At 51.6% G+C, this 13,255-nt stretch overlaps 1 protein-coding gene and 1 long non-coding RNA gene across 6 annotated transcripts in view; one reads left to right on the top strand and one right to left on the bottom strand.

Moving 5' to 3' along the window:
• Positions 1-828: 828 nt before the first annotated feature.
• Positions 829-7,224, bottom strand: LOC131811291 (uncharacterized). Of its 3 annotated transcripts, none has more exons than XR_009345870.1 (3): positions 7,023-7,224; positions 3,626-3,749; positions 829-3,390 (listed from the first exon to the last, which is right to left on the bottom strand). It is a non-coding gene; the product is annotated as an uncharacterized LOC131811291 (long non-coding RNA). The 3 variants fall into 3 exon arrangements; XR_009345868.1 differs by having other exon boundaries at positions 3,630-3,749; XR_009345869.1 differs by having other exon boundaries at positions 3,644-3,749.
• A 128-nt stretch (positions 7,225-7,352) lies between these two features.
• Positions 7,353-13,255, top strand: part of WSCD2 (WSC domain containing 2) — a 116,688-nt gene continuing 110,785 nt past the window's right edge. The window contains exon 1 of one of the 3 annotated variants that reach the window (XM_059139667.1): positions 7,353-7,788. The gene's annotated coding sequence lies outside the window, so the exon portion shown is untranslated. Of the gene's footprint in view, positions 7,789-9,695; positions 9,780-13,255 lie in introns of those variants that run through there. The other 2 variants (XM_059139665.1, XM_059139666.1) reach the window with 2 other exon arrangements.

Genomic DNA, 13,255 nt, shown 5'->3' with positions numbered 1-13,255 from the left:
TATTTTGGCTGGGATGTGTGGTGTCTCCATGGCAGTTTGACCAATATCTGGGACATCTGATCCCAGGAAACTGCCAAATCAGATAATTTCCCTATCTCTTTGGATCAGATGTCCTGAGTAATGGCCCTTGTCTCCACCTGGCTGGGTCCTCAGTAGACAATCCCCCCTTTCAGTGAGCCTGAAACGAAAGCTGGTTTCAGCTGGTACCGTTCAAGGTCAAGGCTTCGGAGAAGTTGCTAACTGAGAGGCCCACAATTGCCCTCTATATCATATGACTCCATCCGTGATGTCGCATAAACAATCAGTAACTAATAGTGGTTAAAATACTGCAATTGGCAAGTTTTTTTTATATTAAACAATATTTTAATTGAAGTGTAATATATGGCCATAAGTGTACAAGCAATAAGAGTATAGCTTATGCATTCTCACGAAGAACACACCCTGGGAACCAAGACCCAGACCAACCAACGCAACACTATCCATTCCCGGATGGCCCCCCCAGCCCACTTCCAACCTCTCACTGAAGCACAACCACTACTCTGACATCTAGCCTCCTGGTTAGTTTTGCCAGTGCTGAACTTCATGTAAATATCAGCAAGTAAAAGCTTTGGGTCTGGTTTGTTTCATCCACACTGTTTGGGACATTCGTCTGTGTGGTCCCGATAGCAGTAGTGTGTTCATTCTCTGCCGGAGAGTATTATCCTGCAGAAAGAGTGCAACGCTGTCCATTCTTCCACGGATGGACATTTGTGTTGTCTCCAGTTTGGGGCTATTAACAAACAGTGCATTTGAATTTGTGTATTTTTGTGAAGGTATATGCCTCTGTGTGTTAGGCATCAGATTTTTTACTAAAAATATATAAAATAGGGGGCAACTGGGTGGTTCAGTGGGTTGGGCCTCTGCCTTTGGCTTGGGTCATGATCTCAGGGTCCTGGGGTGGAGCCCCGAATCAGGCTCTCTGCTCAGTGGGGAGCCTGCTTCCCCCTTTCTTTCTGCCTGCCTCTCTGCCTACTTGTGATATCTCTGTGACAAATAAATAATTAAAATATTTAAAAATATAGTTATATAAAATAGAAAGGGATGCCCTTGTGACATTATTCTTCTCCATCTCTTTCATGGTGACATAAATAGGCCTTGGGATTAGGAAGCCACATTAGAACCTGTCCGGGTACCTCTAGGACCTGTGTCCCTGTTTTAGTAGGTCCCCATGTGACCATTGTTGGTTCCCTAGAAGGAAGTGAGGTTTTGAGGGAAGCACTTTGGAACAGAGACCTGCTCAGCACCTTACCCAGACGGGGGTCCTCTGCACACCTCCCATCCTCAGTGCTGCCTCCCATGCCCCCCATGACCTCAGACAGCTTCCCAACCTCTCAAGTCTTGGGGTGTCATCTCTGAAGACAGGTTAGAAGTGGTTGATCTTGGGTGTGCCTGGCTGGCTCAGTCGGTGCAGCATGTGACTCTTGATCTCAGGGTTTTAAGTTCAAGCCCCATGTTGGGTGTAGAGATTACTTAACAATAAAATCTTTTTTAAAATGGCTGATCTTCTTGGATGTCTCCAGTTTTCAAATAATTTGAAACTAACTGCTATTGATAATTAATTATGATATGAATAGTTATCATTTGTTGAATACTTCCATTGCTTTAAGCAATTTACACCCATGATGTCACTTAATTCTTCCAAGATTTATTATCCCTATTGTAATGTTGAGGAAACCGAAGCTCAGAGATTAAATCGCTTGTTCGAGACACATAGCGAATATCTGAATGGAGATAGGAATTAGGCCTTCACTCTCAACAGCTAGCTTGGGTTTTTTTTCTTTAATAAAATATTTCAGGCATACAGGGGGGCACCTAGGTGACTCAGTGGGTTAAGCCTCTGCCTTCAGCTCAGGTCATGATCTCAGGGTCCTGGGATCAAGCCCATTCGGGGCTGCTTGGCAGGGAGCCTGCTCCTTCCCCCCACCCCCTGCCTGCCTCCTCACCTACTTGTGATCTCTCCATCAAATAAATAAATAAAATCTTAAAAAAATAATAAAAATAAAAAATAAAATAAAATATTTCAGGCATACAATAGAAAATCCAAAAAACAATAAAACTATGTATCCACCAAACGGCATCAGAAGTAGAACATTAAAGACACAATGAAAGTGCTCTGGGATCTTTGCTGCCCTCTTTCTCCCCCCACAGCCATAAACTCTCTCCTGAACTTGGTATTCAGAGTTTCTCTGCTTTTACTGTACATGTAGGTGCTCATAAAAATATACTGAATTGTCTTCCATAGTTCTGAATTTTATGAACTAGTATTATGTATGTGTCCTTTTGCAATTAGCTTATTTATTATCTTGCAGCCAGCTTTTTGGCTTTTTTACTCAATGCTCTAATTTCTGAGATTTATCCAAGCTGATGCATAGAGTTCTAGTTCATTACTTTTCACGGCCGTGTGGTACCTTCCCTTTAAGAATATACCGGAATTGGTCCCTCTGTTCTCTTGCTTGTTGGGCATTTGGATTCTTTCTGGCGTTCTGCCATTAAAAGGTACTGCAGTACACATTCTTCTACTTTTATATACCTTTGCCTCTTTTACTGAATTTTTAATGAGTGAACTCTCCGGATCACACCAGATTTTCTTTTCACCTGTATATATCTGTGGCAATACTGGACAGTTTTATTAATTCATTCATTTCTTTCAGAGCACCTGTGTTCTAGACCAAATGTGTCCCTCCAGAATTCGTACATTAAAACCTCACCCCTAAGGTGGAGGTGAGGCCTTTGGAAGGTGAATAGGTTACCTGGGTGGAAGCCCTATGAATAGGATCCTTGCCCTTACAAATGAGACCCAAAGAGAAATCCCTCAGCCCCGTCCACCCTAAGAGGACACAGCAAGAAAATGGCTGTCTGCAAACCAGGAGGTGCGCTCTCACCAGACACTGAATCTGTTGGCACCTTGGTCTTGCACTTCCCAGCCCCCAATACTGTGGGAAATAAATTTCCGTTTCCTATAGGCCACCCAGTCTTCAGTGTTTTTGTTACAGAAGCCCAAGTAGACTAACACAGCCTACTGTGTGCAGAGCGCTGTGTTCAGTGAGTGCCAGGGACAGAGGAATGGTTGAAAGACACAGCCCTTGGACTCTGGGATTCTGCATGGCAGACCAGCCCCCATCAGATGGGTGGGGCTGGGGTGGGGCGGGGGGGGGGAGGGGGATGTGGGGGAAATCACAGGAGGATTCTGAATGGAGGGGCTGGGGAGCAGAGAGAGATTCCTGGCAGACTCCTTTGGCTCAGGTCATGAGCCGGGACTCCCCACACCAAGCCCCAGTGTTGGCCTTCCGGCTTCTCGGGGAGCCTGCTTCTCCCTCTCGCTGTGATGCTCCCCCTGCTTGTGTTCTCTCTCTGTCAAATAAAAAAAATAAACGACATCTTAAAAAAGAAAAAGAAAACTACCATCAAAGGGGAGTTAGTTACCACCCAACACAGCTCGCTCACTACTCTAACACTCTTTCCATTTATACCAGCTACTCAGGAAATTACAGCAAATACTATTTTTAGACGCTGTGGTTCAAAGACAGGGATGTACTGGTTGGTGACTTGTTCTACTAACGTAGCTTGGAGTTGTTATGTCACTTACTCACAGAAGCTCTCTTACATCATTGTTTTGGTCTTTATAATTGATTTCAAAGATGGCTTTGTTTCTTCACTCTCCTCCGTGAGTCCTGCAGCAGACTTGGGCCAAGAAACAGTAAGATTCTGTGCTGAAATAGCGAGAGCAGAGAGAGGAAGAGGCTCAGAAACCTGATACCCAAAAGAGGGCCAGGCCAAGGACCCGCTCAGAGAAGGACCTTAGCAAAAATTAGAGTTTGTCCAATGTCTCATTCTGCCCGAACTGACTGTGTGGTTTAGACAAAAATCCTAAAACTTTACTCCTTACTTTTTTTTTTAAGATTTTATGTATTTATTTCAGGACACCTAGGTGTCTCAGTTGGTTAAGCCGCTGCCTTTGGCTCAGGTCATGATCCCAAGGTCCTGGGATCGAGTCCCGCATCGGACTCCTTGCTCGGCAGGGAGCCTGCTTCTCTCTCTGCCTCTGCCTGCTTGTGTGCTCTCTCTCTCTCTCTCTGACAAATAAGTAAATAAAATCTTTTAAAAAAATTTTATTTATTTGACAGATCACAAGTAGGCAGAGGGGCAGGCAGAGAGAGGGGGAAGCAGGCTCCCTGGCCAGCAGTGAGCCCAATCCCAGGGCCTTGAGATCATGACCTGAGCTGAAGGCAGAGGCTTAACCCACTGAGCCACCCAGGAGCCCCTACTCCTTACTCTTTATAGCGAATCTCAATCTCTTGGTTTCAAAGACCAGCAAGGGGGTTACAAAGTGTTTGGATGGTGCCCTGGCAACCCCAAGAATTAGGCAAAGGAAGAAAAAGCAGAATCAGCCCCCTCCCTCCACATGGTGGACATTATATGGGGGAAAACAATCCTGTCTCCAGAGCCCCCAGTTTCCAAGGCTACAGAATGTCACGATGCTCTGTTGTACTGCTTGTATGGTGATGCCTGTGATGACTCTAACATCACAGCTGTGTATTTATACATGGTTCTACCCTCAAGGTGTTTTCCAATCCATAATTTTCCCAACAACCCTAGGAAGTAGGCAGGGAAAACATTATTCGTCCTTTTGTGGCTGATGAAGTGGACTCGAAAGGGGGAGTAACCAATGCAGGACACTTGCCTAACATTTGAACTTCACCTGCTTGAGTCCCAGCCTGGGGCTTTTTCCATTTCTCCATGAGCCCAATGCCTATGCCTGAGGGGGTGTTGGGGATTGGCGTTGGCCAATGGAGATTAATAGCTCTGTTCTCAGATCCCCAGCACCTTGCAGGGGGCTCCATAGCCAGGTGTCAGTCCCTAGATCACTCAGATCACTCCCAGGAGGAGGTTTGTCCCCCAGACAGAGCAAGAGGGTTCTGAGCTGGGGAGGGACAAGGAGGACATGGGAAAGGTACCAAGTCTGCCATTTGGAATTGTGCTGGTGATTGGGCCGCAGGGGCCAGAAGAGCTGGCATTTAACCCAACCTCTACTGTGAGCTTACTATGTACCCTCGGACAGAGGATTTCATCTCTCTGGGCCTCAGTTTCCCCATCTCTCAATGGACCAAGTCCTAATACCGATCACCTGAAGTTGTTGTTAGGAATTAATGGGTATTGTGCCTGCACTTTGCAAGGACTCAACAGTTGTTGACAATCAGTATTAGTGTTATTCAGATCACTTCTCCTCGCTAATGAAAAGCAACAGCTGCTATGAGTTGAGTATTTACTGGTCTTCGTCTTGTGTAAGCCTCACGACTCCAGAGGGTTGGTGTTCTTTCTGCCCCATGTTATAGATGTGAAACAGACTCAGAGAGGTGACAGCTGCTTGAGACAGAGCATAGATTTGAACCCAGATTGCTTACACCTTTAAGCCGTAGCACTGCCTCTGTCCTCCTGGGGTCTTCACTCTGGGAATGCTTTGTTCCTGATGGGGTTGGGCAGCCTGGAAGGTGTGCGTGACATCTGTAGTCTCTGTACTCCAGGCAAAGGAATGATTTGGTCTTCTAAAAGACACAGGAACAGTGGGAGAAGGGAAAGCATCAGAGCAGAGTTTGTCCAATGGTAACTGGGTGAAATGCACAAGTCCCCAACCTGGTAGGGTTTCTATTGGACTAGTGGTAGGGTAACTGTCATCTGGGATTGTTGAAGCTGGGGGCTGCTGGGGGGGGTCCAGCCTCAGCAAGGGGTTCATGAATTGCATCTGCCAGACCCCTCCTATCTCCTGATTGGAATGGTGTGCTTGGGATTATTCGCTTTATGCGAACTGCCTTTACATGTGGGTATAGAAAAAAGAGTGGGGGAACTACATCAAGATCTTCATCATTACCTCTGGATGGTAGGAATAGGGTTGATTTGCTTTCCTTCCTATATTTTAGTATTTTCTGAAATACCTACATTAGACCAGAATTAATTTTATAATTGGAAATACAACATGTTCTAATTAAAGAAATGCAGATGCAAATTCTGGTTGCTAGCCTCAACAAAGGTTGGCCCACATTAGAGCTTCTCCTTCAATCCCCAGCTTAACAGTACTGGTTTGGGAGTCAGAAGGTCCTGGGGTCCAGCTCCAATCCTCTGTAAGCATGCTAACTTGGGTGAACTTAACATCCTGGGGCGCCAAATCTCTCATCTGCGAAGGGGAGTTGAAACAAGTTGCCTCCGGAGGCCTGGGTGGCTCAGCGGGTTAATCCTCTGGCTTTGGCTCAGGTCATGATCTCCTGGGATGGAGCCCCACATCGGGCTCTCTGCATAGCAGGGAGTCTGCTTTCCCCTCTCTCTCTGCCTGCCTCTCTGCCTACTTGTGATCTCTCTCTCTGTTACATGAAGAAATAAAAAAATCTTAAAAAAAAGAAAAGAAAAGAAACAAGTTGCCTCTTAGGGTTGTTTCCATAACTTAATGAGGTGATGTGTTTGGAACTACACTGGCCAGGTGCCTGGCATTTAGGAGATTGGCTCCATGGTGGTTCTCTTGAGAGCAGCTCCCTTTCCAGAGATTTGCAGGAGGTCCTTTGAAGGTGAGCCACATCGATCATCCCCCACTTTACAGATGAGGCTACTACAAGAGGTTCAGAGGGGGTGCTGAGACCCAAGGTCACACAGCGCAGAGGGAAATCTTCTGCAACAGGCTCAGAGAGGGTAAATGACTAGCCCAGGGTCACACAGCTTAAACCTATTTCCTATTAAAAAGAACAAAGTAAACACTAACAAACCAAACCGCCCTTTTCAGGGTGTTTACTCTGCAAGGTAACCTGCTAACCCAGCACAGCAGCAGCAGCAGTAGCAGCAGAAGCAGCCAATCCTTTGCCATTTATCGAGCACTTCCTTAATGCCCGCCGCATGGCACTTTGCATCACTAATCCGCTCCGTTAATTCTCTACCTGACTCCCCAGAGCCGGGCCGCGAGCCCATTTTAGAGATGAGCAAAGCGAGGCCGGGAGGCCTACCTGGCGGAGAGTTGCCTGGCTCCGCGGACGGCTGCAGGAGGGCCAGGTGGCACGTAAGGAGTTAAGCGGGGGCAGCGCTGTGGCTCCGCGCGAGGAGCGCGCCCGGTTGAGGCGCGCTGCTGGCGGCGGCGGCGGCGGCGCGGGGAGCTCGGGCGGGAGACGGGAAGTCCGGGCAGCGAGCGAGGCAGCGCGCGAGGCGGCGAGCGCGAGGCAAGGCGGCCGGAGCCCGGCGCCCAGCCGCCGCCCGCGCCCGCCGCGCCCGGGCCTCGCCATCCCCCCGCTGGGTGGCCGCGCGCGCGCGGGGCCTCGTCGCGGCGCGGGGCACCCGCAGTGCCGCCCGCCCGCCCGCCAGCCCGCCCGGGCGCCAGGCTCGCGGGAGCCCGGCTTCCACTTCGCGCCGCCGCCCGCCTCCCCGGCTCGCCGGCTGGCGTCGCCACCGCCTCCTCGTCCCCGGCCGCCGCTGTCGCTGCTGCAATCCAGGACGCACACTCTTGCACTTTCCCGCTGGCCGCGCGCAGGGTGGCCCCCTGCGCCAGCCCCGAAGAGCAGCCCCCCACCCCCGCCCCGGACCCGGCCCGGAGCAGGCTTGGTGGCGAGAAAGGCGATCCCGAGTCGGCTTTGCTGGATGCCACTGCAGCGGCTGGCAGCGGGGAAGGCACCCACGGAGCGGGCGCGCCGAGGGGGACGCGCGAGTCACGGAGGGAGACCCTGGCGCCTGCTGGGCTCCGCTGGCAGAGTTTGCAAGTGGCCGAGACCCTCCCCTCAGGTAAGGGTCGAGGCTGCAGGGCCGGGTAGAAGGGCTCCGGAGGGGGAGCGGGGCGGCCGAGCTGCCGCCAAACGATTCCTACCCCCAATCGGGGCTTCCAGGTCCAGCCGCTTCCCCGCAGGCTGGGGGCTCAACGCCCGGAGCCCGGTGAGGAAGGAACCCGGAGTGGTGACAGCCCAGCGCCCGGGTAAATGACAAACTTTCTCTCCTCTGGCAGAGGGTGGGACGTTCAGGCTCATCCATGCGTCCTTCCTGCGGGCAATCCCGCTGGGTCCCCAAAGGCAGGCACTCGAGGCTTCTCAGGCTGAGCTGGGCCGGGGGTGGGGGGGGGAGGTGTTTGGAGGCAGTGGGCCCCTTTAATTGAATTGATGAATTTCCCCATATTCGGCCTGTTCACAGTTCGGGAGAGAAAGAGACGGTCCTATTTTCAAGTTGGCTTCAGGAGGTGCTTGTCGTGGTGGTGCTGGGGTGCATGCGGCTTCCAGGGCTGCCCAGGGGAAGGGCTGTGTGCCTTGCAGCCTTGCTTCTGCCCATTCCCGCCGGTGTGTGTGTGTGTGTGTGTGTGTCAGGAGGGGGAGAGAGAAATGAGGCCTGGCCCCCTCTCCCAGACCTCCTGGATCCAAGCTCTTCCCGCAGCCCCAAGTGGCATCACAGGGGTCCACTCAGCTCCTTGGCAGAGATGCTAGGAGAGGTGGGGATCATCTCCCATTACCTGCAGCTCCTGAGATGAGCCAAAGATTTGGGGAAGTTACCTGGGCCGCTGAATAAGAGCATTCAGAGCCTGGGGAGGGATGAACTTTGTGCGGTAAAGGGGCTGGAATGGACAGCTGGATAGAGGCTCGCACTGTCCTCATCTGCAGCTTGGGCTGTCCGTAGTCCCCACACTCTCCAGGTCCCTAGAGGCTCTGCAGAGCCCAAACATAGAACTCATGAGTTTGGCCAGATTTCTCTCCCTCCTAATGAAAAGCCTGCTCCCAAAAGGCCACCTGGTCTCTGAGGACCATTTGGGAGCCATCCCTGTGGTCACAGACTCCTAGATGTATGGGGCTTTCTTGCAGGGGATACAGCCTAGAGTTGGGGCCATCTGGATGGACAAGTTGGTCAGGAAGGCATGCAATGGAAATGCCTCTGACCATGACCTGAAGGTTAGAAATAATCCGCTGGTCCTGCTTGGGCTGGGCATCTGCCTCTGGTGAATAATACATTGCTGTGTGGTTCTGGGATGGTTCTCGAGTGATGAGGTAGGAGTCTCAGGACCTTCTGCCCTTGCTTAGGATTCTGACCTGGGGCCTAGCTAGGAGCTGCTTCCCTCTACTGCTGAGACCGGAGGTCAGAGGCTGGCGCTTGATGTCCTGGGGAAACCTCATCTCTGGGTCGGAAGACTGAGCGTCAAGCCTTCTGTCAATGTGCTGTGTGACTTGGGCAAATTGCTAGACCTCTCTGGGCTCCAGTTGCTCCTTCTGCAAAATGAAGAGGTTTCATGTGTCTTCAGAGGTCCCAGTTCAGACACTCTAATGCCCTGAGTGATCATCACAGAGATTTTCAGAATCCCATAGTACAGTTGAATGTTTCAAGGGCGTGGGCGGGCCTCTGTTAAGATGCGGAGTTCACAGTTCTTGTTAGGAAGAGTGTTGGGGGGGCAGGGGGCTGGTGCTTGGAAAGTGGTTATGGTAGAATCTGGTGAAGACTGGGTCTCCTCCGACACAGGTATGCAGGAGTGGGGCTGTCTGTTTCCAGCGAGTGTGTGGGAGCCTGTGGGGGCTTTTTTCCCCAGGGAGGCTCTCTCCTGTCCCACCTGAGCACCAGGTGATCCTGGCTGGGAGGCAGGGCCCTTGTTCTCTCCAATCAACTGACACCTGAAGTCCCCGCCCCCTCGATGCTTCCTCCATAAAAGCTCTGCTGGGCCAGCAGCTCCTAGAGAGGAGCTCGGGGCAGGCAGGGAGGGCTGGAGGTGCCCAGCTGCCACGTCGCCATGACAACAGAAGGTGGAGGTAAGCTGTCTCCATGGCTTCAACTTCACGGCAGTGTAGGGACCCAGGACCGAGAAGTTCAGTATGTCTGGGCATCGGGCACCCAGGCTGCTGAGGCTGTTGGAGCGGGCAGAGCTGCTGTTGGCTGTTGGAGGGGGCAGAGCTGCTGTTCCTGAGGAACAGCTGTGCTGGGGAAAGTGCCCTGTACTGCACATGTGCGTGTGTGTGTGTGTGTGTGTGTGTGTTTGGGGTAAGGAAGAGGGTTTGCCAGGATGGTGGGGAAAGGCAGTCGATTTTGGTCCATCTTATTTATTTTTGAGTGGTTCTGAGGCTTGGGACCTCTGGGTCCTTCCCCAAACCAGGGTTCACCCCGAGTCCATGGTGAAGGGGCAGACCGTATCTGGCTTGAGGTAGAGTGCAGGCAGTTGGAGGTGGGACAGAAGCAGTTTGGCCAGGTGCTGGCTCGTCTGTGGCCTGACTTTGGGTATTCAGAAAATGAACGGTTTGCTGTCTCGGTAGAGTAGGTTGTGGGTGTGTGCAGGTGGATGTGTGTAAATGAGTGCATTCTCATGCAGGTCCGTGCACACACGTTCAGAGGAGTCTGACTTACATAAAAATCGCACGTGTGTGTGCACACATGTGAATAGGGTCAGTCTGGGTATGCACTTGTGAGACTGTGGATTTTTGAGTGTGTGCTTGTGTGTTTTCAGGGGAATGTGTGCGTCGGTGAGTCAGAGCAAGTGGATATGAGCTTGGATACGAGCTTGTGCGTGTCCAGCGGTTGTATCTGTGAGTTGGATGTGTGTCTGTGTCAGGGAGGCACACAGCTGCTCGGCTCCACCCATGTGTCTGGGGGGCTCCGCGTGGCACATCCTGTATTGGAGAGGCTGGGCAGGCCTGTCTGGGCGCCTGCTTTGGCAGCTGTGTGGGTGTGTGTGAGTGCCTGCATGCGTGTGCAATACGGTGAGCGTGAACTTGTGGTATGTGCTCCCAGCCTATTTGTTTTTCAGCGTCCCTTTGTATCTCTCTGTGCCCATGTTGCACACTCCCTTGTCTCTGTGTCTGTGCGGGGACCTGTTTGTAACCTTTGTGGGTGTCTCTGTGTCACTGCGTGTATTTGGGGGGCATATACCTGTGTGTATGACGTGTTGAACTTTCTGGGCACCTCTGTGTATGTACCTGTGTCTCTGGTTGTGCGTGCCTGTGTGTAGCTTTGCACACTTGATTGTATCTCTTGGTGCGTGTTTCTGAGTGTTGGTATCCAGTGTGTTGGGTTGCTGTGCACACTGGAGTGTGTCTCCACGTGCGTATGTCTCTGATTATGGGGGGGGTTGCAGTGTGACATTAGTGCATGTCTCCTGTGTGTGAGTTTCTGAGCGTGTGCACCTGTGCGTGTGTGTGTGCGTGTGCACACCTGCGGTGTATTGGCCTATCTATGGGACAGAATGACTTCTGTGAATGTGTGTGTCTGAGTATCCGTGGAGGTGCAAGACTGGTGGGGGGTTGTAAGCTGAGAACATCCCACCAGAAAACCTCTCTGACTCTTTAAAACCACTCCTTGCCCCGTGCCTGGGGTCAGGACGGTGTTCAGGCTGTGCACTCACCAAGGGCTGACTCGGTGATCTGTGCCAGCTACGAGCAGCTTGTTGTGCATCTTTCCAAGTGCCTTTGCTCTGAAGCTCAGGGACCCCCTGCCCCTGGCTCCCTCGGCCCCCACAGCACTGCAAGCCTCTCTCGCCAAAAGCCTGCATGCGGGACAGTTGTCAAACATGCTCGCAGATGTTAAGAGTGCAGGTGTAATTTTAGGCAGAAGGTCTGAAAATAGGCAGCCTAGGACGCACTGAACATCCCGCCAGCAGTGCTTCTAATTAGGAACAACTTGTTTTCCTTAAATAAACAAATCAAGTGAGGAAAGAAATTGCCCGAGATTAATGGCTCCCCGGAGCAGGTCCAGATGTTGGAAAGTTGGGGACGGGGTCCCCCAGGACTGCAAGTGTTAGCACTCGGGGTCTCTTCTACATTTTGACCAAATGCTGATGAGGCCAAGGGGCTGAAGAGGAACCTGGTGAGGAGGGCAGGGCTGGTTTGGGGGGGGGGCGCTTTCCAAGGTGTGGCTGGTGTTTTGCTATTGGGATGGAGCTATCCCTGGCCCTGCTTCCTCCCTCCTCCCTGCACCCCTGCCCTTCACTGTGGGACTTGGCATTTTTCTCACTCAAGGGGTGGGCGGGTGGTTTAGGCCCCTGCTCCTTCACTGGGGGTTTGGCCCCATGACGGGCTTTGGTCTTTAGTAGAAGACGGAAGTGACCTCGGGTACGTTCCAAGCTTAGGTCTCAAGGGGCTCCTGCCATGGCTAGGGGAAAAGCCCCCTCAGCCTGGCCCCAGAATGAACAGGCGTCCAACTACGCTGAGCTTGAACATCAATAAAGAGCATAGCTCAGCCAAGCCCCCACCAGTTGCAGGGTTAGTGAGAGAGAAATGCTTCTTTTTTTTTTTTTTTTTGAGAGAGAAATGCTTCTTACTGTGTGTTCCGGAGGTTTTCTGGTTGTTTGTTATGCACCATTACTGTGCTTCTAGCTAGCCGACGCATTTACCAGCGTGTGCATTTCCTCTCGTGTGGCCTGGGTGCTCATTCAGAGCTGGAGAGTGAGCACCTGTGCTTCCTCAGCATGGATATCCCCTGTCCCCTCCTTGCTTTCTGCTCATCCCGACAGCAGCAGTGATGATGATGATAATGTGTGAATGTTTTGGGAGGGCTTACCGAACTCCATGCCTCCATGCCTCGTGGCCCAAACTCCAGCAGTTCTGTTACTATCTTCTGTTTAACCTGGGAGGCTTGGAGAGGCGAGCTGGCTGGTCCTTTCACACAGCCCAGAAGAGGCCTAGCTGAGGTTTGTGCTCCGATCACCTGATGACAGGGACCATGTTTTCAACTATGATGTCCTATTGCCTCTCCAGTGCCACAGGCCTGTTTTACAGAACGAACGGCATAGCATATATTTGGCATTCTCAGCTTATCTCCCCTGGAGTTTGGATAGGCAGGGATGAATCATGTCATAGATGTGGGAAATGTCTGTCTAGATGAAGGGATGATTCATTCATTCATTCATTCGTTCATTCATGGGCATACTCATTCAAATCAATGATCAGCATTTGCTCAGAACCTTCTAAGTATTATACCATGTTAGATGCTGAAGATACCGATGGGAGAGACCCCAGTTCTGTCCTCAGGAGCTTACAGTTTGGAGAGGAAGGAGGAGGCAGATTAGACTGGGATCTACTCCAGTCTTGGCCTCTTCCTGGAAGTGGCTTCATCTGTCTCCGGCTCTTAGAGGATCACAGGAGGTCACGCTGACCAAGCTCTTCACACGGTGCCTGGCACCCAGGAAGCCACGATAAACAGTAGCCCGTTCTTCCTCCTCTTCTTTCTCTTCCTCCTCCTCCCTGTGGAGGAGACAGTTGAGCAATGAGCAGTTGGAGCCAGAGCAATGCTGAGATGG

The sequence above is a fragment of the Mustela lutreola genome, chromosome 11 (genome assembly GCF_030435805.1).
Source record: "Mustela lutreola isolate mMusLut2 chromosome 11, mMusLut2.pri, whole genome shotgun sequence".
In the NCBI taxonomy this organism is placed as follows: Eukaryota; Metazoa; Chordata; class Mammalia; order Carnivora; family Mustelidae; genus Mustela; species Mustela lutreola.
Note: the sequence above shows the minus strand (reverse complement) of the source record. Positions and strands in the feature narration are given on the sequence as shown.